The sequence below is a fragment of the Microcebus murinus genome, chromosome 3 (genome assembly GCF_040939455.1).
Source record: "Microcebus murinus isolate Inina chromosome 3, M.murinus_Inina_mat1.0, whole genome shotgun sequence".
NCBI lineage: Eukaryota > Metazoa > Chordata > Mammalia > Primates > Cheirogaleidae > Microcebus > Microcebus murinus.
In genome coordinates, this window is record NC_134106.1 from 49,525,860 (window position 1) to 49,553,458 (window position 27,599).

At 39.4% G+C, this 27,599-nt stretch overlaps 1 long non-coding RNA gene across 1 annotated transcript in view; it reads right to left on the reverse strand.

Moving 5' to 3' along the window:
• The window catches only part of LOC105871559 (uncharacterized), a 53,127-nt gene that overhangs the window by 21,645 nt on the left and 3,883 nt on the right, over nucleotides 1-27,599 (reverse strand). Inside the window, exons 2-5 of the long non-coding RNA XR_012918491.1 lie at nucleotides 15,841-15,944; nucleotides 14,022-14,178; nucleotides 10,702-10,887; nucleotides 9,550-9,647 (exon numbers count right to left, since the gene is read on the reverse strand). This is a non-coding gene — a long non-coding RNA (uncharacterized LOC105871559). The remainder of the gene's footprint in view (nucleotides 1-9,549; nucleotides 9,648-10,701; nucleotides 10,888-14,021; nucleotides 14,179-15,840; nucleotides 15,945-27,599) is intronic.

Genomic DNA, 27,599 nt, shown 5'->3' on the forward strand with positions numbered 1-27,599 from the left:
ACATAAGGGAAAAGCTTCATGGCATTGGATTTCACAAGGATTTCCTGGATATGATACCAAAAAGTACAGGCAACAAAAGTGAAAACCAACAAATTGTACTGCATCGAAATTAAAATCTATGCAACAAAGAACACAACCAACAGAGTGAAAAGGCAACCCATGGAATGGGAGAGAATATGTGAAAAACATATGTTTAAGAAGATAATATGTAGACAATATAAAGAACTCCTATGATGCAATAAAACTAACCTGATTTAAAAATGGGCAAAGGATTCAAATAGGTATTTCTTCAAAGATGATATACAAATGGCCAACAAGCATATGAAAAGATGCTTAACATGGTTAATCATTAGCGATATGCAAATCAAAATCACAATTGTATATCACCTCATATCCATTAGGATGGCTACTATCAAAAACATAAACAAAATAGCAAGTGTTGGTGAGGATGTGGAGAAATTGGAACCTTTGTTCACTGTTGGTAGAAATGTAGAATGGCACACCTGCTCTGGAAAACAGTTCCTCAAAATATTGAAAACAAAACTACCATATAATCCAGCAATTCCAATTATGTGTATATTTCCAAAAGAATTAAAAGAAGGGTCTCAAAGAAATATTTGTACCCCCATGTTCATAGCAGCACTATTCATAAAAGCCAAGAGGTGGAAGCAACCTATGTGTCTATCAACAGATGAATTAATAAACTAAATGTGAGATGTAGAAATATATATATATACACACACAAATTTGATATATATCAGATATTATTCAATATATATTCAATTACAATATATATAGAATATTATTCAGCCTTTAAAAAGGAAGAGAATTCTCACACATGCTGAAACAGGGATAAACCTTGAGGATATTATCCTAAGTGAAATAAGCCAGAACAAAAAGACAAATACTGCATGATCCCACTTACATATGAGGTATTTACAGCAGCTGAATTCATAAAACCAGAGAGTGGAAGAGTAGTTACCAGGAGGTAGGTAATTGGGAGTCATTTGATGAGTATAGAGTTTGTTTTGCAAGATGAAAAAGTTCTAAAAAAGAAAAAAAGTTCTGGAGATACGTTTGACAACAACATGAATTGTACATTTAGAAATAGTTTAGATGGTAAGTTTTGTTTTTACCACAATAGAAAACAGCAGCATGGGGAACATTTATTAAGATAGATCATATTCTGGGCTATAAAACAAATCTCAATGAAGTGAAAGGATTCAAATAGTAAGTGAGATCATGTGGGACTGAAAATTTATTTGTGGAAAGTTTTTAATTATCAACTGATTTCCCTAAGTTGATAGTTTTCTTATAAGTTTAATAAATTATTTTCTCAGAATTTGTCCATTTCATTGAAATTTCAAAATTTGGAGAATAAAATTTTTCCTAATGATCTATTGATAATTATTAACATCTGTTGTGTCTTTATTATATATATATATATATATATATATATATATATATGTACTCTTGTTCATTTCTGATATGTGGCTTTCCTGTCTTTTTCTTAATCAGTCTGACTTATAGCTTACCAATTATCAATATTTCAGAGAACAAACTTTGACTTTATTGGATTTCTTTATTGTATATTCACAGTTTCTTTTATTATCTTTTCCTCTTTATTGTTTCCTTTGTTCTCCTTTCTTGAGGTTTAATTTACTGGTATTTTTTAATGTCTTGACATTAATAATTAGATTGCCATACTCAGCCTTTTTTCTTTTCCTATTGTTGCATATTTCTCTCTAATCACACCTTTAGCTACATTCCTAAAGTTCTGTTATGTGAAAATTTTCTCATCATTTTGTTCAACATTTTTTAAAATTTTTATTGTAATTATTTCTTAGAACAATAATTATTAATAATCATTGTCTAATTCAAGTCAGTTGGGGATTTTCCAGTTCTTTATTTGCTATTGATTTCTAGCTTAATTTCACTCTGGTTAGAACAGAAATTCTGTGTAATTTCAATTATTTAAAAATTTGTCTTTAGTTTCTTTATAGGCCATTGTAACTGCACATGTAAATTTCATGGTGTGTCTATTTTACCACAATTTTAAAAAGTGCATTGTTGGATACAATATTCTCTGCATCAGTAAGGTCAATTTGGTTAACCATGTTGTTTGGAGGTTCTATATCTCTACATTTTGTCTGTATGTTCGATAAGTTACGGAAAGAAATATATTAAATTCTCCTACTCTGATTATGAATTTCTCTATTTCTCCTTTGTCTCTCCTTTGGATTGTTTTATATATTTTTGGGGTTCTTAGCAGGTGGCTATAAGTTTGAACTTGTTACATCTTCCCAGTGACTTGACATTTTTGTCATTGTAATATTGTTAGGTCTGTGTGGATATTCCCTGGTCCCCCAGTTCCCAGTGTCAAGAATGAGTACCGGTACTGAGTTGAGCCTATGACAGACTGATCACAAACAGAGCAACCCCCACCGTTTAGTACAAGAAAGAGAAAGAAGCTGTACAAAGTGAAAGTGAAGAAGCAAGGTACACGAAATGACACAAAGTGAAAATACATTCTCAGTTCCCCATGAGTGGAGAAAGATACCAAAGTCTGAGCACATCCTGTCTTTTATATGCTCACTAGTTTGTCCCGCCTTTCTCCTGGCAGGATTGGTTGCTGTTTCCCTCCTTTGGGAGTGATTGACAGATTAGGGTAACAGAACAGATTACGTAGCAGGTTGCTTATGTAATAATTTCCCTTTCTGCATGGGTCTTTCTCAGAATCCTTCATGCAAACTCCACCCATGTTATGCTAATTAGATGGTAATGTGCTCTAGTTGAGTTCAAGGTCACTATAAGCTCCTTACTCTGTATGTTCCCACCAGGGAACAGTTCCTAGCCACAATTTGGTTCCTAGTTACAATTCAGTTCACTCTCTCTGGTCTTAGTCATTTCCTTGCCACTTATTTACTCTCCACCAGCCCTAACAATATGTCCATTTTCATCTTTAGTGACATTTTCTGTCTTAAAGTCTTCTTTTAATATTAATATAGCTATATCAACTTTGTTTCAGTCAGTGATTTCCTATCCTTTTCAACCTTTCTATATCATACATTGATATTAAATCTTTATAGACAGCATATAGATGGGCATGGTCTTTTATTTAGTCTGACAGCTTACATTTTTTAATTGGTGCTTTTAATCTTTATATTTTAATACATTTAGTGCAATTACTGATATATTTGGGTTTAGCTCTATCATCTACCTACTTACCGCTTCCTACAAATATTCAAGTTTTCTATACTCTTTTTGTATCATTTGTAGCCTTCTTTTGCATTGATTGATTATGTATATTTATTTATTCCATTCTCCTTCTATTATATTGTTATGCATTCTTTTAATGTAAGTACATGTATTCTATTTAGGGCTACCTAAAGATTAAAATATACTTACCAAAGTCTATGTAATATAAATTAATACTTTCATTCTTCCTAGATAATTCAAGGACCTCATAACACTTTAATTCCATTAACTTTCCCAATTTATATGTGATTGTTATAGTACATCTTAATTCTATGTATTTATTCTTCCCATATGACATTATTATTATTTTATACAGTTAAAACTTATTTACATTCATCTACATATTTATCCTTTCATTTCTCCTATATTCATAAACTTCAATTTGAAATTGTTGTAGCCTACCCTTTTACTTTCCTTTAGTATAGATCTGCCAGTGACAAATTCTCTCAGTTTTTTTCTTATTTAGAAATGTTTTTATTTTGCCTTCATGTTTTAGGATATTTTCAATGGGTATAGAATTGTAAGTTGCTACTTTTTTCAATGCTTCAAATACATATACCATTCATTGACCCCTGGTTTCCTCTGTTGTTGTTGAAAAGTAAGTTGATAGTCTTGTTGTTCTTTCCTCTGTGGCTACTCTTAACATTTTCTCTTTGGTTTTTAGCAATTTACTATTACATGTAACTTTATTGAATTTCTTCTACTTTACATTCAGAGTGTGTCTTTAATATGTGGCTTGATGTCTTTCTTTGGTTTGGGAAAACTCTCAGCATTCTCTCTTAGAATATTGCTTTTACCCAATTCTCTACTATTCTGCCAGGTCTTCAATTACACACATCTTAGACATTTTCTCTCGATCCTTTGTTTTTCTTCTCTTTTTTCTCTTTACTTCTTTTAAACTCAAGCTACATTTTGAGTATTTTTTTCAGATCTATGTTGCAGTTTACTTAGTCCCTCTTCAGCTGTGTCTATTCATTGTTAATCTATCCATTGAGTTCTTAATTTCCTCTATATTTTTCAGTTCTAGAATATTTATTTATTAAAAGTGTTTGGTTAAATTCCCCAAACTCTTGATCTTTCCTATTATTTCCTTGAACATATCAACTTATCATGATTACTTAAAAATTCATGTTTGATAACTCCATTATCTGGATCTCCTCTGGTCAGTTTATATTTTACATTGCTTCTCTTAATTTTCTAAATCACTTTATCTCATATTTTTCTATGCCTTGTTATTTTTGTTTAATGTAGAATGTTGCATATAGAAAACTTTTGTTGTTATTTCAGGATTAGTTGTATAACATTGTCTTCCAGACAAGATTTAGATTTGCTTTTGAGAGATAGCGAGGAGTACCAGGATCCCAGGTCACCTTATTACAATAGGAGATTAAGATGATTTGAAGCTGGGCTTTAATCCCTGCATGTCAGTTTCAAGGCAGTTTACTCTTACTCCAACTGGAAGCATGGCAGTTTTACCAAGGTTCTCTCTTTGATAGTCCCTGAACTCCAACTTTTCCCCTGTCCCCATCAGACTGTCAAGGGTCACACCCAGCTTCCTCCTCTAGGCAGCCTCTTCCAGGATTCTAATAGATGTCCCTGGGGAATGCTGCTCCAGGTTTGGCTATCTAGGTTTCATTATTCTCCAGATCTTGGCCCTGTTCTTTTGCACTGTCTTGTTAGCTCTACTAATGACACATATTTTTCCCCAAATTTTTCTAGCTGTTCTCAGTGGAATGGTTGTCCAAATTACTCATTCTTGAATTACAGAAAGTAAAGCTCTCAACAGAAAATGTTTTTAATTAATCAATAATTAATTAATCACAACAACAAAGGCAGAATCCAGGTCTAGGAGAAAAGATGAAAAAGCTTAAAACTTGATAATAACCTTTACATTTGTCAGCAACTTCACATACATATTTGTTTAATCTAATGGAATGTAACAATTTTATGATGTGTTATACTTTAAGCATGAAGACATTTAGGCTTCATGGATAGAATAAATTTCCAAGGCTACAAAACTATGGCAGAGCCCAAGTTTGAACCCAGGTCTCTCTGACTTCATGCTTAGACCCTATTTCACTAGATAACAGCTAGAAGTTCCTGGAGGGATAGTGACTGCCTAAATAGAAGCATGGTGAGAAGGTAGAAGCAAAAAGCATCATCCTTTTAGAATCAGGAACATAAAACCCATAGAAGCAGCTATCTAGCAGAACACAGACAACTTTTTTAATAAAAATAAATTCAAAAAATTATCCAGCCTCTTCCCTTGCCTAAACACAATTGTCCTTAGTGGGCATGGCTAAAAAGGCCATGGTATAATGACCTGATGGGTCATTATACCAATGGGACCAATTGCACATCTAAGAATCTTCCTCTTCTTAGGAAGCTAGATCCTGGTACAAGATAACTCATTCTCAGAGGTAAATCATGGAGAACCTTGATCTTGTGAGATTAAGATCCTTTGAATGATCCAGTCTCTTTGCTTAAATAAGACTCTGTTTCCCAAACCTCTTTCTAAATTCAGTTTCTTGGCCACCTATGTCATGGCAGATACTGTGACAGTAATAAGACACAAACCAAAATAGATGAAGTCCTTGTTCTCATGGAGTTTACAGTTTAGAAAAGGGAACATGCTTCAGTCTCAAACCATCACATAACTAGTGTGTAGGTGAATGTTTAGACATCAGCTTTCCATGGGGAGAGAGTAGGTTGTGATTTATAGCATTTGCCCATTTGTCTGTAGAACTATCCCCATCGTGACTGATTTCAGGCTATCCAGGTAATGTCACTGAACATGGAGCTGGGAAAAGACGCACACAATCAACTCTCATAAGACAATATGAACCAAGTCCAGTACACCACTGAATATAAAAAAATTGAAAATGTGATACATGTTCTGTCGCAAAGGAGTCCCATTCTACAAGACACATAACAAGGGAACCAGACTCACTCTGCGTGGTTACAGCAGGCATCTTTGAGGAAGTGGGCATGGAGGAACAGCCTGTATAAAGAGCCAGCCAGTGGAGCATGGCCCGCACACTTCCACCATGAGTGGGCCAGACAGGGTAAGCATCAGGTGAGCAGCTGGGAGGCCTGTCTCCATTCTAGTCGACTTTCTGCCTTCTCAACTCCTCAGTTTCCTACCACTGGCAAACACTAGCAAATGCTTAAACCCAGTGGGGGGGAAATGCACTTGAAAGCACTTGGGAGGACATTCCCCGAGTTACAGGAGCACAATCCTGTGGTTAGCAGCCACCTTCACCAATAGTTGCATCAAGTTGACTGATGGCACCTAACACAACTATGGATTTCAGGGAGCCTGGCAGCTCTGCTCAGCTATTCTCAGCTACAGATAACACTTTCCCCCTAAAGTTTGAGATATATTTCCATATTAAACTTTAAAAAAAATGAGAAAATGATACAAATGGAGAGAGGGAGGGAGAAGAGAATAGAATATGATTGCACGTTGAAATAAATGTGCTACTTAAGAAAATTATAAGTGCCTAAAAACAGGAGTTTATAATGAAAGTGCCTTCTCAAGCATAACTAGAGCATCACGATTCTGATGCTAAAATACAATAAACTGTCCTATTAAATCTAAGGAGTTAGATTTAATAAGATGGGTGGTATATTAAATAAATGCCAACTGATTATTAAAGATCTTTTTATTGAGGATTTACAACTATGTCATCAAATAACTGAGCAGTATTCAGGTATAATAAGACCCATATGAGAAACTTAATTTAAAGTAGTGCAAAGAACCAAAAACACTATTACAAACAGACCATGAAAACTTGTAAAATAGATAAGTTAAGAGGCAAAAAACATCCCATCAAATTATTGTCGATAGTGGGGACAGAGGCGGTGAGGGAGGACAGAATATCATTTACATATGAGTCAACTAAACAGCTATTCAAAAGCACTACAGCATGACAGAACCACACAACGGCACACTAGGTACGTGGATGTGCCTTCCCCTAGGAGCTGAACATACCTCCCTTTTTTTCCTTTGGAAAGAAAATTAACTTTATAATATGAATTTTCTGTAGCAATGGATCCTTTGAGTTTCTTAGAAAATGGTTTTGCAAAGCCAAGCCAGGAACAAGGAGGCCTTGTGTCTCCATCCCAGACCCGAAATGCTGCCGAGGGGCTGGAAGGAGGGAGAGGGAGAGGGGAAGGGGAAAGAGAGGAAAAAGAGGTAGGGCAGGGACAGAGAGAAGAGAAAGACAGAGAGAAGGAGGAGAAGGTGAGGGAGGGAGAGAGACATGGTTTGAAGAGGAGGGGATGAGAGGAGCAGTTGCTTGCCTAAGAGTCAGAAATCTAACTGAGCTCTTTTTCTGGGCTTATCTCTCACACACTGTGTGATGTAGAATGAATGATTCCGAATGTTTAGGCTTCATCAGTTTCCTGAAATATAAAATTAAAGGGTTGAGCTTCAAGACCTCAAAATTCCCTTTGAGTTCTATAATTCTCTGTTCTATTTCAAGTTAAGTCCTTGGACCCTCTGGCAGCAATCCTTAGAGTCTAAGCAAAACCTTCTAGAGCAATAAAACTTCCTTGGAGTATAAAGAGTAGGGGGAGAGGGAGGAGGAGGAGAAGTAGAAAGAAGAGAAAGGGGAGTACACATATGGGACTAACATTCATCTGGTGTAGGGCAGGTGGGGCGAGGGGATGGGTACATTCACACCTAATGGGTGCAGTGCGCACTGTCTGGGGGATGGACATGCTTGAAGCTCTGACTCAGGCAGGGCGAAGGCAATATATGTAACCTAAACATTTGTACCCCTGTAATATGCTGAAATAAAAAAAGAGAAAAAGAGGAGCTTCCAGAGTAATAATTACACGATTTGGGTTTCCAAGGTTCTTTATGATTTTTTGAAGCCCTCTCATGGCTGGTACCTCGCGGCTTCCTTGTTCGGTAAGCAAGGGAAGGATTATCATTTCCACTGCACAGATGAGGCAGCCAAGCTCAGGACTCTCCAGGTGGCTTACCTGTGAGGGGGCTAGTCGAAGGTAAAGACCAGATCTCTCCACAACCCAGTGCTAGCCTGGTGGGCAGGTGGGCTGGGTACCTTATATGCAAATGCAGGACAAGCAGGGCACACGAGTGTCGCAAGACAGGAAGCTCCAGAAACATGGCTTGGGCAAGACAGATGAGTGCACAGACAACCTGAGTGTCGCTTGCCTTTGGCCAACAACAGGCAAAAAGGACATTGCAGAGAGTAAGCAAAAAAGGACACACACACAAAAAAATATTGCACTATTGACAAATGACTCCATTTATAGTCCAGATTTTGGACACCTTGTCTTTAGTCACAAGTGACATCTAATTTGTCCCTAAAAAACTAGCCTTTACATCTTTGTTACTTGAGGCTTTAGGTTAAGACATGTGGATGTCCCTCATAAATCTGATCTCCTTTAGGACCTGTCCACAACCCCCTGGTTACCACCCAGGAGCAAAACAGCACTTTGCTTTTCCTCCCAAAAAGCTTCGGTGGGAGTAAAGAAATTATCTTAAAAATATACAAATCGATCGCTAAGCATCTGTAGGAAAGTAGTCATCTAAGCTAGGAACAAAAGGGGGAGCAGAAAACCACTGAAAGAAAATCAAGGGGAAAGGGAAAATGTATATTTCCCCCTCTCCCCATCTCTACTGTACCGCACTGCCGGGATCACGGTGGTTCTATACTGTAGAGGGACATCCGTCAACACTAATCAATACGTGTGGTGTTAGTCATGGATGATAAATTTGAAAGGGATTATAACTGTAAACAGTGATCAATAGAGACTTGCTGGAGGAGACAGAGAGGAAAAAACAACCTGAAAATGTTACACGGTTAATAAAATAAGGGGGAGGGTCAGTCTTAAACAAAACTCTAAGAGACCTGCAGTGTTCCTAGTTCCTTCTCTTGTGAGAGGTGGGATGATGGAAGGGGAAGTGGATGAATAATCCTCCCCCAGACTTTTTCACAAGGCGATTGCTACTAAAAGGCTGCATTATTAATTTACAGCGTGCTCGCTGATACTCCGGGTTGGAAGGCCTGTTCTCCGTTAGCATTTGGTGGGAGATTTGTTTCTGGATCTGAGCTGGCATGCTCAGAGCCCCCAGAGTACAGCTTGCCCTTTCTCCACACCACCTCCTTCCCTCCTGTCTCTTCTCCCCTCCTCTGATCTCACCGCAGGCACATGACTGAGCAGCACATTCACAAGCATGACATCCCTCTCTGCAAACAAATACATCCTGAATCCAAGCAAAAAGGAAAAAAAATGCAGGGAGCCTCGGCTGCTCACCCATAGATGAATGGAACTATCCGTCTTGTCACCGGGGGTCGGAGAGAGAGGTTACTCCCAGTCTATACCTTAGCTTCTCTGCTGACGTTTGCAGGCAACTTCCTTAAAAATAAAACAAAATAAAGAGTGAAAAAACAGAATCCTGCCACATCAAGCTCTCAGCCGGTCCCTCTAGAACCCTTCCCAGATCGTGTCTTCTCACCACCTTTGGAGCCACAGCTCCAGGCCTGACATATACATTTTTTTCCTGCTGACCTTTTAGTGTCCTTTCTGCCAGAGTGTGTAAACCATAAGCTGATATATGAAGGCAATTTTTAGTGGTGCCACTTGTATCTGAGTGATTGCACACACTTTACGTTTCTGGCCTGCCACCCCCTCCACCTTTCGAAGATCTCTCTATTTTCTTTTAAGGGAACTGCAACAAAGGTGAAAGCAAGTTTAACTGCTTCAAGACTTTGATGGCCAGAGCACCTGTTTGGGGGATTCGTGACTGACCAGCGGCCACCTTCAAAGCTGGAACGTTTCTTAGCTCTTCCAGGGATGAACGGGGCAAGAGTGCCAAGGGTGGGGGTGAGGAGGGTATGTAGCACTTCTCCACCCCTCCCCACAAGCCTCCCAACCACGGCCAGAGCCGACAGATATCAAAGCCCTAAGCATTGTCAAAGACTTAGAGGACACAGAGTCATTGTCTCCATAAATTCTAAGGGCCCTTGGGGACTTCAGTGGTCAGCATTCAGAGGACTGGAAGAGTGGATAAATGTTAAGTCCGACAAGATACTTAGCTGGCAGAATCACAGGCAGTTCCCAAACTCGGCCACCCTGCTACTGTCCTGCTATCTCCTCAAAAATACAAGGCTGCTGTTTTTCCTTAGCATAGCTGCAGTTTTCATCCTACAAGGCTCTGGAATGTGCCTATGCCTGGAAAGGGGCACTATAAGAAGCCACAGTGGGAGGCAGCATTTGCTCTTATTACTCCAAGCTGGGATGGACCTGGAGAAAAAGCATAGCACTCCCCACTGCCATGATAGTGTGGCTTTTTTTAAGCGTATTATGGGGGTACATGTGTTAAGGTTACATATATTGCCCATGCCCCGCTCCCCCCTCAAGTAAGAGCTTCAAGCATGTCCATCCCCCAAACGCTGCATATCTTACTCGTTGTAGTTGTATTCTTGTTCTTGCAGCGGCTCACAAGGGGTCAGGCATCAGAGCCCAAAAGGGCACGCGGCAGGGCAAGAGGGTACTAGGAAATGCAGGCTGAAGGAGGAAGTGTACAGAAGGCCGGACTGGGTTCAGTGAAGCTCATTCTTGACTGGTCTACTGATGTCTTCCATGGAGGGGCTGCAGTGGTGAGTGAGGGGAATGTGGCTCGCCGAGGACAGGCTCCAGGACGCCCACTCACAAGCCATACGGCCCTTCCATGGCCAGCCTTGGAGGGTCAGGGTTCAATTGCATGAAGTGGCCCAGCAAGTCCCTTGCACTGGAGCACGCTCAGGAACACTCAACAACAGGAGTGTCCCCCTCGCCTCCAGTGAGACCCATGGCCACCCCAACTACTAGGCCCCACTGTCCCCAGAGACTATGAGTGTCTATGCAGCTGGTGAAGATGGCTTTTGAGAGACCTCCACTGGACTCCTCACCTTAAGGCCATGTCCTTGCCAGTGTGTCTGAACCATCCCTGGGGAGCTCACAAGTAATTTATTACCGATAATCTAAGATTTTAAAATGTTTTGAACATACTTAAACAAATGTTACTTTACTTTTCTCACTCAATGTACAGTCATGCTTTACTCGATGACACGGAAACCTTCTGAGAATTGCCTCGCTAGGCGATTTTGTCATTATGCAGACATCACAGAGTGCACTGACACAACCCAGATGGTAGAGCCTACTGCACACCTAGGCTATATGGTATAGACTATTGCTCCTGGGCTACAAGCCTGTGCAGAATGTTACTGTACTGAATACTATAGGCAATTGTAACACCATGACAAGTAATTGTGTATCTAAACACATCCAAACAGAGAAAAGGTACAGTAAAAATAGGATATAAAAGATAAAAAAATGGTACAAGGGGATTTAGCAGGAATGGAGCTTGCAGGACTGGAGGTTGCTCTGGCTGAGTCAGTGAGTGAGTGGTGAGCGAATGTGAAGGCCTGTAGACTTTACAAACACTGTACACTTAGGCTACACTAAATTTATTTTTAAAAATTTCTCTTCAATAATAAATGAACCTTAGCTTACTGTAACTTTTTTTACTCTTTTTAACTTTTTGATTCTTTTGTAATAACACTGAGCTTAAAACACAAACATATTATACAGCTGTACAAAAATATTTTCTTTATTTATTCTTTATTAATATAAGCTTTTTTTCTATTTTTAAACTTTTATATTTTTTAACTTCTTATACTTTTTTGCTACAAACTAAGACAAAAACACACACATTAGCCTAGGCCTACACAGGGTCAGGATCATCAATATCACTGTCTTCCACCTCCACATCTTGTCCCACTAGAAGGTTGTCAGGCAATAACACACACAGAGCTGTCATCTCCTATGATAACAACACCTTCTTCTGGAACACCTTCTAAAGGACCTCCCTATGGCTGTTTTACAGTTAACGTTTTTTTACAAGTAGGAGTACACTCTAAAATAACAATAAAAAATATAGCATAGCAAATACATAACCAGTAACATAGTCACTTATCATTATTAAGTATTACGTAATGTACATAATTGTATGTGTTATACTTTTATACATTGGCAACACAGTAGGTTTGTTTACACAAAACATGTGCGTAATGTGTTGTGCTATGACATTACCATGACTACGATGTCACTAGGCAATAGGAATGTGTCGGCTCCATTATAATCCTATGGGACCACCATTGTATGTGTATTCCGTCATTGACCAAAATGTCATTATGCGGTGCATGACTGTATTTAAATTTGAGTGAGAAAGAAAGAAAATACAACTAGCGCTAGTAATTGACAAATCTGAAGACCATCTTATCTGCGTCACTGATTGCAGAAGAGGGCTATTAATATACCACGGGTACTGCAGCAATTACACATTATTATAAGTTTATACTGCTCCTACAAAATTCTTGGGGAGGTGCTCAAAATTTGGATATGTGTTTGAGAGTGTTTGAGTGTGTAAAAATCATCCATCATAGGTGAGGCAGCTGAGAAAAGAATGAGAAGTTTGGTCGGCCTTTGGCCAGAGCAGCACAGGATAAAACAGGGGTGCAGGCAAGTGGTCAGCAGAGGTATGGCCCGTTGGGGAGGGAGAACAACTGCATGGACAGACCCATTCAGTCTGCTCTGTCAGGAACCTGGCCTGGGTCCCCAAAGCAGGCAAAGCAACCAAGTTCTATTATAAGGCCATCTAATGGGAACCAAAGAGCTGGAAAGCCAAGGCCATCCACAGAGAAGGACAGCTGGGAGCCGTGGCCTCCCCCTGATTCCAGGCAGAACCACCTTCTTGCCTGAGGATTCCAGCTCCAAGGCCTGGTGGGGACATGGCCAGTGACATCCATGTCTGCCAACCCCCAAGAATTCCAAGATAGTGAAAGTGTTTCTGAGAGCTCCAGCTTGGGCAATTTCTCCTTCAAAAACAGGAGACAAGGCTTTGAGAGACACTCCAGTGGGGACTCAGGGAACAGCAATGGAGACAGCCCAGGTATGGACTGTGGGGCATAATTGCATTGTGTGAACAAGGGACCAGCCCTGCTCAAGCCTGGTTAGAGATCTCAGGAAGACCTGTGGTGGGCAGCTTTGGGGACAGCCAAGCAGAGTTCCAGGGAGCAAGAATTATTCTATGCCCACTGCAGAGCTTGCGAAGCTAGAAATCAGTACTGAAGAAGCAGGAGCCTTACACTTCCTTCAATCAAGATAGTCGATGGATCTGCAATTCTAGGAGCAGCCAATGAGGGACAGACTACAGACAGAGAAGTAATATTTATTAAGCACCTTGACCAGTCATTGCACCAAAAAGCATATATATATACATGTATATATATGTATACATGTGAATTCTTTTAGGGTGAACCTAACGTTGTTGGAGGAGCAAGGGAAAGGAGTGGAAGGATGTCCTGGAGTCCTGTGAGGCCATACTTTCCCAACAACTGCCAGAAGATCCATGCAGAACCTGTTCCCTCTTGGTGTCACTGATGCACAGAAGGGTGCCTGGCACCGAGTAGATGCCCCATCTTTAGGGGAAAGGGGAATTAGAAGACCAGCTCCACCAGGAATTACAGGATTGCTCCTCAACAAGTCTCATGGTCTCTCTGATTCTGTTTGAGGGCACTGAACTAGACCCACAGTTTCCAGTGCTTCTCAGAAACCTGTGTCTTCTAGAGCACCTCCATGGCCACTTGGGGTTTACACCCAATGCGCGTGCACATGTGCACGCGCACACACACACACACACACACACACCACTTCTTTCTATCCCCAAACCACCAAATTCTTACCTCTCTTTTTGCTGTGTTTATCTGTTAGGCTTTTGCAGAGGCAATAGCTTTCCTTTAGGGGGGAAACAAATGTTTCACAACTAAAGAAAAGTTTGAAAATCATAGGAATCCATGATCTCCAAGACAGGTTTCAGATTGCAATCCTGTTTTTTGTGTCCTAAATGGAAAAGACAATGAGCTGCTTGAAGGAGAATCTCTCAGATGCTGACCTTACACCACAAGAAGTGAACGGAACCATCCTCAAGTTTAAAACAGCTGCCATAGCATCATTCCCCTTGGGTAAAGACTCCTAACTCTACTTCCCATGACCTGCCAGCTGCCACCAAACCCCACCCCTCTGGTTTCCCTTGTACCTTTACCAAGGTCCATAGTGAGGCAAAAAGAGAAACAGTTCAGATGAACCAGAGACTTCTTCTGCCTCCTCCCTCTGCCCCTGCCACCATGGCCCACTGTCCTGTTCCCCCAGCCTCTGCAGAGTTTAGAAGAAAGGTTTCATTATTGAGAGCAGCCAGGAGCTCCGAGCATCTCGTGACTGACACTGTCAGTTAGATGAAGAGCTCTTGTGGCAGAAACTGTCTTTTCTTCATTAAGTTTGAAAACATGCCCAGGGGCTATTCTGTGATCTGCTCATCAATAAATGGAAATATACTGATAGACTCAAATTCATGCCAGGCTTTGGTGGAGAAAGGAAAGATACCTTGTCAGTTTCCTGCCCCATAGAAGAATTCCCCAAAATCCCCTGTTGTCACTCACTGCAGCCTGAGATCTAAAGGGAGAGGGAGGCAGAGAGACACCAGCTTTGCTGTGAGCTCTCCTCTGGGCGGGTCATCACTGTGATCACAGCCTCCAATCCGTGGGAGAGAAACGTGTTCCCTTAAACACAGAGCTCTACCATCTCTGATTCTTTCCAGAACCATCAGGGGAACTGGCCCCCAAGGAGGGATGCTGGCAGAATTCTGAGCACATCACCAGGGACTCAGGGTGGGGGATCTCCAAAACACAGCCTCCAGGGGCTCCAGGTGGTCTAGAGAGTGGTAGGGCTTGGATTTACCAAGATTCTCGGATGTCTGTGCAGACAGGCTGCAGGACAAGAGGCAGGCATGGCTGCAGGACTGGTGTACAAGGAAGAACACAAAGCAAGTGTGAAAGAGGAGAGGGGAGGGAAGAAAATAACTACTCCAAAAAGCCAAGCAGGAAGTCCCTTAAACTGCCTTAAGTAAAAAAATAAAAAAGAGGGCTACCTCCAGCCATCAAAAATGAGACCAAAAATAAAAACAATTTTTAAAAAAGGGCAAGCACTAAATTGCCATCAAGCCAATGGGCATTAGCTTAAGAGCTCTAACCTGCGGGTTTTCAACAATTAACTTTTAACGTGATTGTTCACCAGTCCACTGTGATTTCATTGTGGGGTAATGTCAATGTTGGCAGGCATCTCTTAAAACTCTGGCTGTGCAGAGATAATGAAATGCCATGGATGCTGGGTGCCTGGGCCATGGGGTGAGGGTAGGGGGTAGGGGCGGTTCTCACATTGTTCGGCTTGTGATTTCCAATCCATTTTCTTGCATTTGTTTTTTTCCTTCTCATCACCAGGCTTTGTTCTTTTCCTTGCCAAATAGCATTACTTGTCCCTGAATTGAGAAGTTACCTCTGTAGCTTGACAGAGAGGTCCCCAGGCAGCAGTGGCCAGCCAGGCGGGATCCCCGACAACCCTACTCCTGTTCCTCCCACTGGCCTTTGGAATACGAATTTTAGTCCTCTATTGGTGCCCATTGAAACAACATTTTAGGTTAGTTCTATAAACTTTTGATCATTTCATCACCTTTTCATCATTCTGTTCAACAGTTATTAAAAGCCGATCTTCATTCATTCGCCCTTCAATTAATATTTATTAATCACTTGCCATGAGCCACAGTCTCCTTGTTCCTGTGTAGAGGTGGAAAAGGAAAAACAATGACAAAACGACATGAACAGGCACCATGGGGCACATCCTACTAAGATCAGTCAGGGAAAGCTCCCATGTGAGGGAAAGTTTGAGATGCTTCTGAAAAGCAAAGCAGAACTTAGCAGGTGAAAACTGTACGGAGCAAGAGAAGGAGAACTTCTAGGCAAAGGGAGAACCATGTTTAAAGGCCCAGAGGGCAGAGAAGCAGAACATGATGCATTTGAGGAGTAATCATAGTAATGAGCTAATAGAGCACTTACTCTATGCCAGACATTGTGGCAGGCACATCATACACATTGTTTTATTTGATGTTCACAACAAAGCTAGGAGATATGTAGTATTATTCTGATAAAATGTTATAGAAGTTAATTTCCTAAGATCAGGCAGCCATTAAGTAGGATTTGAACAGCGGCTCTGCCCCAGAACCCATAAACTGCTACCTTAGCTGAAAGCTGAGGCTTAGTTAGAGTGCAGGGTATGATGGGAAAGGTGAGTGGTGTTAGAAGTAAGAATTAGCAGGTACACAGGAGGCTTGCATGCATACTAAGAGGTTTGAACATTATTCAGCAGTCATTCAAGAGCCATGATGGATTTAAGCAGAAATGAGAGATGATTAGATTCGGGAAGATTACTCTGGTGGCAAGGCAAAGAATCATGATAGTGAAAAAGAATAAGAAAAATCATCTCTTTTGTATTCAATCCAAAGAAACCTTTTCTGGCTTATCTCCATAAGCTCCTCTAGCCCCATAAATAAAATAAAATAAAATAAAATAAAATAAAATAAAATAAAATAAATAAGAAAAGGCACTAAAAATTCTTTTAAATATAAAGGATACTACAGACTTTGCTTCTACCTAAGATTGAGTAAAAAAAATTGAATTTACCTTCCTGTCTGAAACATCTAAAAAAGGCAGACAATGCATGTGAAAACTGGTTTTCAAAATACTAGACATCAGACCATGAAGGTCAGTGATCTCTGAGCAAGGGGAAACAAATAAACTGATTCCTGCGATTGCCCCAAGTTACTGCCAGAAGAGTTTTTAGGTCCTAGTGCAAAAAGAGGACCCGCCTGGAGCCCAGTGGTCTCCCTGAATTGAGAACATGGAGCTGATCATCCTGGGGAGAGCAAGAGTTTTCAGGGAAGAGCGCTAGAGAGGGCAGCTACACACAGGGGGAGAAAATTCTAGAGAGCTGAAGAAGATCCACCTCAAGAGTTGAGTACTGATCAGCTCAAGTGTGCAAAGAAACTAATCAAGGCGAGGGGAAAAAATTATTTGAAAGAACTAGAAGGAAAATATATATAGCACCTCTTCCACCTGCCGGAGTGCAAAAACCTCATAATTATACAAAGAAGGGTTTTGCCTCAGTAGTGGGGAAAATTAACTATATACTAAACTGCTCTGATCCTACCTAACAAAGCATAGAAACAAGACCCAAAAGGCTCAAACTGTTTTCAAGTAATTTAACAATGTACCAGAACAAACTCAAAAATATTTATAGGAACACTAAACTATATAACACCTAACAAGGTAAAATTCACAATATTCAATTTAAAATACCAGGCATGCAAAGAAGCAGACAAGTATGACCATAATTAGAAGAAAACCAATAAATTGAAATTAACCCAGAATTGACACAGATGATACAATTAGTAGACAAGGACATTAAAAGAGTTATTAAAATGATATTCCATATGTTCACGAAGGTAAAGGAATACTTGAGGATGTTAATTGTGATAGGAAAGATATAAATAAGACCTAAATCAAACTTCTGAAGATAAAAACTGTAATATATGAGGGAAATGTATACTGGATCAAATTAGAACATTTTAGATATTTCATAAGAAAGCTTTAGTAAACTTGAGGAGATAGCAATAGAAACTTTCCAAAATGGAAAAAAAAAAAACTAATAGAGAATCTGTGAGTTATAGGACAACTACATGAGGCCTACTGTTCATGTTATGGGAGTCTCTGAAAGGGGGAGGACAGAAAATATTTGCAAAAATACTAGCTGAAAAACTTCCAAATTTAATGGAAATTATAAGCCTGCAGATCCAAGAAGCTCCACGAACTCCAAGCACATTGGAGTTCGTGCTTGGAACGAACGGGGGGGGGGGGGGGAGGACATATTATATACAAAGAAACAGCCATTAGAATGGCGGCAGATTTTCCTTTGGGAATAACACACAATGGAATACAATGGAGTGGCATCTTTACAGTACAGAATGGGGCAAAAATGGTTAACAGAGAATTCTTTATCCTGTGAAAACTGCTTTCTGAAATAAAGGCAAAATAACTAATTTTTTTCAGATCTATGAAAGCTAAAAGAATTCATTACCAGCAAATCTGCATTGCAAGAAATATTAAAGGAAGTACTTCAAGCAGAAAGCAAACCTGAACCTAAGCAAAGAAATGAAGGGCCCTGGAAATGGCAACTAAATGGATAAAGATAGATTTCTTGACTTAACTAATTAAATTGCTTAACAGATAATTGACCATTTAAAGCAAAAATAATTTTAAAAATCTAATGTGGGTTTTATAATATGCATAAAAGTAAATTTATGATAAGAATAGCACAAAGGCCAAGAAGAGAAAAATGGCAGGACACTGTTGTGAAGTTCATAAACTACACACAAAGTGCTGGAATATCACCTGACAGTACACTATTATAAATTACTATGTGTACTATAATATGGGCATATCTTTGTGTTCACAAGAGAGGCAGTTTCATGGAGAAAGCCCATTTGGAGTGTAGAAGTGCAAGATGCAGCCAAGCAAGGCTCACGGTGGGGTGCATACAATGTATAATGTGGCCTTAGCTATTTCTCTCCTCCATTTTTCACTGGTACATCTGACTCCTGAGAGGAACAGTTCACTGGATTTGGTGATGGTAGGTTCCCCACAATATGGTACCATAAAATGTCATCATTATACCAAATGTTCTTTTAGTTTATCTTTTTTTCCTCCTTGATCAAAATATGGTAATTTGTTATATAATTATGTAAATCATGTTTACATATTATGAGTTAAAGCTGATTACATGTGTAGTTGACAGTTCTATCATATTTCTTATGGTTTCAAATTTTTCTCCATTTGGGAAGGTAGAGGGTAGGAAAACATGTCTTGTCATACATTATCTTAAGGGAGTAAAATCTCTCAAGGTTTTTGGGGTCATCTGTATTGTTCAACTTATTCCAACAGTCCAGATATACAAAAAATGGCAGAAAGTCTTGAGATTGGCCTAACCCTTGTGATGTCATGTTTTTTTCCAATTCCAAGCCCCTGAGGGCAATAGTGTGATGATTTTAATAGGTCTGGACACAGCTAGCAGCTGCTGTTCTCCCCAACAAGGTGACAGTGTGTGGATTAGATTTTTTGATTCAGATTCAATCCCTGATCTCATCTTGGGCAAGTGAGCTATTGTCTTGAAACAATGACCTTCTCTTGAAGCTGCAACCAGGATATACAGCAGCAGTGTATCAAGGAGGGGCCTACACAGCTCTGATAGGACGTCTGGCCATTTCTCATGGCCTGGAGAGGTCCAGAACAATGGTATTTACTGTTGACAGAAATGTTTTCCTCTTGACAGACAGAACTGGCTAGAGTGCTGTGTCAGGTGCTAGATTGCCAGGTGTAAAGTGCTGTGGATTCTTCTGATACTGTATGCAGGGTTCTAAAGAGGTCAATTATGTCAAATTAGTTTGTAGTGTTGTTTAGATCTTCTATATTCTTATTGATATTTTCTCTATCTGTTCTATCTATATTGACAGGAACTGTTAAAATCTCTCATTGTAATTGTGGTTTCGATTATTTCTCCTTGCAATTCTATCAGTTTTTGCTTCATGTGTTTGGAAGTTCTGTTATTTGGTGCATAAATGTTTAAGACTGGTACATCCTATTGGTAAATGGATCAATTTATCATTATAAAATGACTCTTTTTATCCCTGGTAATATTCTTTGTTCTGAAAATTGCTTTGTCCAAGATTAATAAAGCCACTCCACCTTCTTTATATTAATATTAATATTAACATGGTATATCTTTTTCCATCAATTTACCTATAACTTATTTGTGTCTTGATATTTAATGTGATTATTGATATGATTGAGGACATAGCAATAGAAACTCTCCAAGATGGAAGAAAAACCAATAGAGAATCTGTGAGCTATGGGACAACTATAAGAGGCCAACTTTCTATTTATTTGAATTGTCTATTTTTGTTCCCTTTTTTGGATCAAGTATTTTTTTATGATTCCATTCTATCTCTATTTTTTATTATTAGCTACATTTCTTTGTTTTGTTATTTTCCCAACCAGCCAATGTGACTACTGTGATTAATTTAACTGTTCAAGTTTTTTAAAAATCAGTTGTACACGAAAGTATATATAATTTTTATTTGTCAATTATATATTAATAAAGCTCAGGGAAAAATGGCAAAAAAAAATCTTCAATCATTCTGATAAAAAGAAAATGTTCAAGTGAAAATGTGTCTGGAATACTGAACTGGAATCTACACTTTACTGAGAATATCTTGTTCATATGTCTATTCGCATAGAGACTTAAACACTATTAAATTCCAATTGGAAGCCAACTTGTCCCAGGCAAAGAAGAGCAGTCAATGAGTTCCAGATGGTGATTGAGAAATGAATGCAAAGGATGTAATCACCAATTAATCAGTGAGAGACCTATTATGTGTAACTGAGTGTCACATACATTGTTTGTGGATTCCTTACCACAACGTATTTGGAAATTGTTCTTATCAAATTTTATAGATGCAGAAAGTAAGACCCAGATGACAAGTTATAGAGTAAGTTTTACTGGGTAACACAAAAAACAAGCATGGGAGAAAGCCCTAGAACTCAGGTTTGTCTGACCTATAGCTCATGTACAGGCTATAGCACAGATTACCTTGAGATCCAGGACAATGGTCAGAAAAGATGTGGGTGGTCCTGAGCATCTAGCACAGTATCTGCCTGGTGCCAAATAAGTGCTCAATAAGTATTTGCTGAACAACTAAATAAACAAATGAATGAATGAGAAGCAGTCATAAAAAACAAGCAGACAAAGATGGACTTAAATACTGCCCCTATCACGAGAGTGTCTTGTGCAGACCCAGTCACAGTGGTGCCTCCTTTTATGAAATGCTGTCCCACCTCCTTGAACTCAACCTTGGCACACCACACAACTTTTAGGTCGAACTATCATCCCTTTCTCTCCCCCAGAAGAAAATTTCTGCATTTCTGATCTACTGAGAAACCAATAAGAATCTCTCTTGTTTATCTCAAGGTTGGGATGATTTCCACTAATGATGACTTAGTTGAAACAAATAGCTACTTTTTAAAAGTAATAAACTAGCTCCAGATACAAGCAAGTTAAGGACATCTACATAAGTAACTAGTATGATTGGTATAAAACCAAGCCACATATACTGGGCTTGTTCTTACACCAGCTGAAAGAGTAGAATTGCACATGGGGCCCTGTCTTAGTTCAGGTACAAACTCAGTAAGACTTCCTGATGGGGAAGCAGAACTATTAAGCAGGATGAAGTTCCTGTTCTCAAACCACTTCAGGACTCATCCTTAAAAGGTGACAGGAACTTGCTTATAGAGCAAGAAAGTCCACAAAGGCACTGCCACAATGTTGTCGCACAGTCTGGAATGGGATTGGGGTCCCTTTGCCCATTAATCAGGAGGAGGGTGGAACCTAAGCCTAATCTTGGCCTGGCAGAGTATTTCAGGCCTTCAAGATCAGGGCATGGGCACAAGTCAGGAATTGTTCATCGAGAAAGACCATTTGGGCTGTTGGGGTCTCCCTGTGTGGGCCTGTCTCCTTTTTAGGCTTATGACTCCATTGTCCAGATTAGACACAGGCTGTAATCCACATTCGCAGAGATCCTAGGGCTGGAACACAGGTTGCTAGAGCTATTGTGAACTAGGCTCTCAGTGCATAAAAATGACCCACCTGTCCAATTAGGTGCTCCACTTTGCCCTTGATTACAGCAAGAAGACTCAGAGCTATAAACAAGGTTATTATTTTTAATAAAATAGTAATCATCTCTTACATTTGAAGAGTGCTCTACAGCTTGCAAAGCACTTTCATTTCCATTATCTCATGGACAAGGCCAAACAGGCCTGACAGCAGGGCAAATAAACAAAAACAAGAACTATTAAAAAATAAAAATAAAAATAAGCCACTATGAGTGCAAATGCTGAAAATCCAAGAAGAAAAGATAATAGAAAATTAGAAACATAAACCTATAACCATGCCAAAGAGGAGAAAAACAAGTGGATCAAGAACCTATGGAGCAAAGCAGCATACAAATTGGAACGATCAATATGAATCACAGGAAAACCAAAGCTACAGATCAAAACCTAAACCACACTGGCTAGTTCTAAAATAACCACTTAAATCTCTGAATACAGGAACGACGCGACTTCTCTGAAATAAATCATTGACACTAATTACCTGCAAAGATTTGGTGAACACAGAGCCTCCGTTTTTTTCAGGTAGCAGGACATTGTAAAAAGAAATCTTAACTCAAGCAGAGTGTTCATTCCCAGCATTGTTTTTCTAATTCTGATCTCAGTTCAAAATAAAGTGTCTCTAACACTAGTACGCAGCTGGTATGCCCAGGCCATCCCAGTCGTCAGCAACACTCACTAAGGACACACTCACAGTGCACACCGCTAGGCCCATTATCAGTGAGCCTTATTCCCGTAAAGCACTATATAACTGCACAGGATGATTGATGTTTTATTAAGTATATCAACCTTGCTTATAGCTCTGAGCCTCCTTGCTGGGATCAAGGGCAGAGGGGAGAACCTGCCCTTGAACTGTGTCATCTTTGTAGACTGGCAATACTCATCCTAATGGAGTCTCTGAAGGCCACCAACTCACAGAAATGTCCATGCTAGGACACTTTGGTCTCCATAATTCAAACTCAAAAGTCAGATTTAATTAACGTAGATTCAAATGAGAGACAGAGCAGGCTGGAAGTTAACCAAAAGTCAAATTATTTGACTATTATGTAGGAAAGAGTTTTATTATTCAGAGTGCATTCACTAAATTTAAATAGGCTATCAACCCAACATTGGCTGATGCATTCTAAGAGATAAGGATGATCTGTAATGGCCTTATCAATATTTGTCCATGTGACATTCTAATATTCTTTGCAATAGTTGACCCTCTGAAGCTGGCTAAGCATTTTCTTGCCAGTTTGTTTGAATGGTATACAGCTTTGGAGTTGGGGTGATATATGTTTATCTATCTTTAACTGTTCTGAGACTTGGTTTCCTCATTTGTAAAAAGTTTACCTCACAGGCCAGGCGCAGTGGCACACGCCTATAATCCTAACACTCTGGGAGGCCAAGGTGGGTGGATCACTCAAGGTCAGGAGTTCGAAACCAGCCTAAGCAAAAGCGAGACCCTGTCTCTACTAAAAATAGAAAGAAATTAATTGGCCAACTAAAAATACATAGAAAAAAAATTAGCCAGGCATGTGGCGCATGCCTGTAGTCCCAGCTACCTGGGAGGCTAAGGCAGAAAGATCCCTTAAGCCCAGGAGTTTGAGGTTGCCGTGAGCTAGGCTGACACCACGGCACTCTAGCCCAGGCAACAGAGTGAGATTCTGTCTCAAAAAAAAAAAAAAGAAGTTCACCCCCACAGAACTATTTAAGGATTAAATGAGATAATCCATGTAAAAGAAACATCTCAATGCCTGGCACATCCAGAAAATATTCCTTTTTTGTTTTATTTAAAAACTCTGTTCTTGGCCAAAAAGTAAACATCAGTTTGCCATGTCACATGTCTAAATCATCACAAATTATTAATGAGTGGAAAGCCAAAAAATGAAGTGTGTATAGTTATCCATGTGTCTGTCTATTTTCATTGCCTGTGTTTATGGGTACATATTTAATATTTAGGCCTGTTTTGCACCCTCATAAAACTTCAGGCTCCTCAGGGTCAGGATTTTACTCTCTATTTCTCTCATAATTCCCTTTAAAAATCTAGTGTACTTTGCTCCTGTCAAGTACTCAATTATTGTATCAGATAAATTTATAATATGTGCATATATACAGTTACAATCTATGTGATCCACAGTCATTGGGGAATAAGCTATACACAGCTTACCATATTTCTGATAACTGAACCATACTTTATTATAAATATTCTTCTGAATATCTTGACAACTTTAGATGGAGAGATTTCTACCATTTTATGCATTTTCTTACTTATTTATACCTACATGTATACCTTTTTATATACTATATGTATCTTGATCTTTTTGGTCACTCAGAAACAAGGATTTGGTGTTAAATATTAGTTTGTAGTATAGTTATGTCATCATGAATGCTGAGAATGGAGGCTTTTCTGCACAAATGTCCCATCTTTCAAGCAATAACTATGAGCTTTAGCCCGTGGATCTGGAAGCATCTACTTGGACAGCTCTTTTTGCACATTTTGTGTCTCTTGGTCATTATAATAGTTAATTTTACATGTCAATTTGACTGGGCCATGGAGTGCTCAGACATTTGGTCAAATACTGTGCTGAGTGGGTCTGTGAGGGTGTTTCTAGATGAGATTAACATTTGAATCAGTAGACTGAGTAAATCAAAATGCCCTCCCTAATGTGAGTGGGCCTCATCCAATCAACTAAAGACATAAATAAAATAAAAAGTCTACATAAGAGAAAACTTCTGCCTGACTGCTTGAGCTGGACAGGGTCTTTTCCTGCCTTTGGACTCAAACTGAAAAACTGACTCTTCTTGTGTCTTGAGTGTGCTGGCTTTAGGACTAGAACTTACACCATCTGCCCCCTGCGTCTCCAGCTTGTCACCTGCAGATCTTGGGTCTTCTCAGCCTCCATAATCATATGCGCCAATTCAGTAGTTAGATAGTTAGATAATTGCTGGATAGATAGAAGATAGATAGACAGATCACAGATAGATCCTATTGGCTACATTTCTTTGGAGAACCCTGACTAATATGGTCACCCCAGACCCAGCTCAGAGGGATCCTTGGCTCATATGTTAGAGATGCCTATTTACCACAAACAAACAAAACAAAATAAAAGTGCACTTATTAAAGAACACATGGGCACCTCTATCATTCAGGACCAATAGCCATTACTGCCACAGCATAACCAGTAACCCCAGGCACCCACTGCCATGACCAGCAGTGTTTGGGCCCCAGGGAAAGTCTTCTCCACCTCTTTCTCCCTGCATTCTCAAAACAAAAAGCAACTGTGTCTGAATGCCATGAACATCGCGGCTGTGCTGCTGCTGACAATGACACTGACACCGCTTCAGAATATGGAGAAATTGAGCATTAAAACTGCTTAGCTAAAAGAATAAACGTTATGAGTTATCTTGTCAAATCCTTTCTCTTAGATAGCTTGAATTCAATAGTTTCTTGCATAAGTTTGGTTTCCCAGAAGTGCTGAGCATTCTTTTCATGCTTTTCTTTGTGTCCCAATTCATGATTTCAGAGGAACTCATGAATAAGCATGATATTTACAACAGTTGCTTAGGGTGACTGGGGAACATTTTGCAATATTTACCAGTTCATACTACTCTTAAATTTATGTGTGTATATAAATCTAGGTGTAACACTTGTGAAGAATGATGGTAAATCTTTAGCTTAACAAGTAGATGGACATTAAGTTTATTTCTTAAAAATAAGATTTAATTACATTTTCAAAAATTAAATTTAAAATGTCAGCTTTATTTTCATAACTTCAACTTAGAAATTTGATACCTTTAATTAGAGTTTATATTTTATCTCTCATTATAACTACTTTTAAATACTTTACAAGAAAAATAACTTTTTGAGAACATACATAAATATAATTTTAACTTATGTTTTATGTTTACTGTATATTAATGTTTTTATGAAAACATATTAACTTGTATACTTTTATTACAATTATATTTTTATTTCTTAGATCACTACTGCCAATAGAAAACCAAATGTGTGAAAATTTTGATCACCATAATTAGTGATTTTTGTTGAAATTAAAGTAAGAAAATAAAATACACATATGCCTTTATTTTATTACTCAACCAAACACCATAAACCATAAAAATGACTCAGATATGCTCAGTAACAATTAAATTCTGTCATCTTTGATTTTCTGCCAGCTTTCAGTCATATAAAAATAATAGCTTTAGACATATTTGTCAATTTTGCCATTAGGAAGGTACAATTGTCAAGATAGGAAGATAGGCATATTTTAGGTAATAGTCCATTAGCTTGATTTACAACTTTGAAATATCTGGACATATGTTATATGGGCCTCCATTTGCACTCTTGCCTCAGACCCCACAAATATTAGGGTAGGGCTACAGCCATGCCCCCAATACATTCAGGTGGCCAGGTAAGTAGACTTCAAGGGCAAGGTGTGACTATCTATGTACATGTGGCCACACAAATAACATTTTTTTGTTTTGTTTTGTTTTTAAGGTCAAGAAGAGATATATTGAACTGGGAAGTCATGAAAATATGGAGGAAATTCAGTGGATCAGCTGGTGTTTGAAACATCAAACATAGCGTTGGGGGAGAGGGAGGCTGCTGGGTATTCACCATGGAGGTTGGCTTCTTCTTGACTCCTCAGGCTGCCTCTGTGTGACGTGACACACACAAGGGTTAGCATTATAAGCCTTCCCCACTAACCTGTTACAGTGGCTGTGATTCCAAGACCTTTTTATTGAGTCATAGTCAGCTTTAGGGCTGCCCTCCAAATGCAAAGGTCCAATGGATAATAAGGTATTATCAGCCATTAAGTCCTCTCATACATTCCTCCATCGGAATAGAGACCATTGGCTCCTTGGCAACGGCTCTGGTCAAAGAATGAGGAACTTTTGGTAGAAAGCATGGGTCGTTATGCACTCTACTTGAGATGGGTCTAGGAAAGTGAGGACTGCAAATTGTCAGTATTTTGGTGCTTGGGACAGAAACACAGAAAGAGGGAGGGAACAACATGAGGGGCAAGAGAGAGGACCCCAAAGACAAATGCTACCTGTTTCATAATTCCTCATTGGGTTGACCCCTTTCCTTGCTCCTAATCACCCTCTCCGGGTCTCTGGCAGCCTACATTTCCTGAAGATGGTTCCATTTTCAGAAGGCTGATAAAAAAATAAATAAAAAAGAAGGCTGTTGACCCTTAACAGGGAAAAGGGTGATCCAGAAGCCCCAGGGTGGGCTAAGATGTAGAGACGTGGGTGCCCACGACCATGGTCATCTCCTCAGAGAAGTGACCAGGTTCTAGTGCTTCTGTGGCCACCACCTCTAGGAATAAGCAGGTCTACTGCTGTCAGTCTCCTCCACCTAGAGAGGGACAGCAGGAAATGGTAAGTATGGTACTTTTTATTTGGTAAGGTAGACTCACAAGCACCCATTAGGCCCAATTCTCAGAGGTAGGGAGGAAGACACATGGTGTTGCTGAAAGAAAACTGAAATGAGAGTGAGATCTGAGCTTCATCAATGGGGTGCATGACCCTGAGTGAGTCATCACATTTCTTTGTGTCTCAGTTCCCTAATAAAAAAAGTTGAAAACAGGGTTGTCAAACCCCATCTACCTTTACCATGTTGCAGAGGGCAACTGGGAAAAGCAGAATTCCTACGCCCAGTTCCGGCAGTGA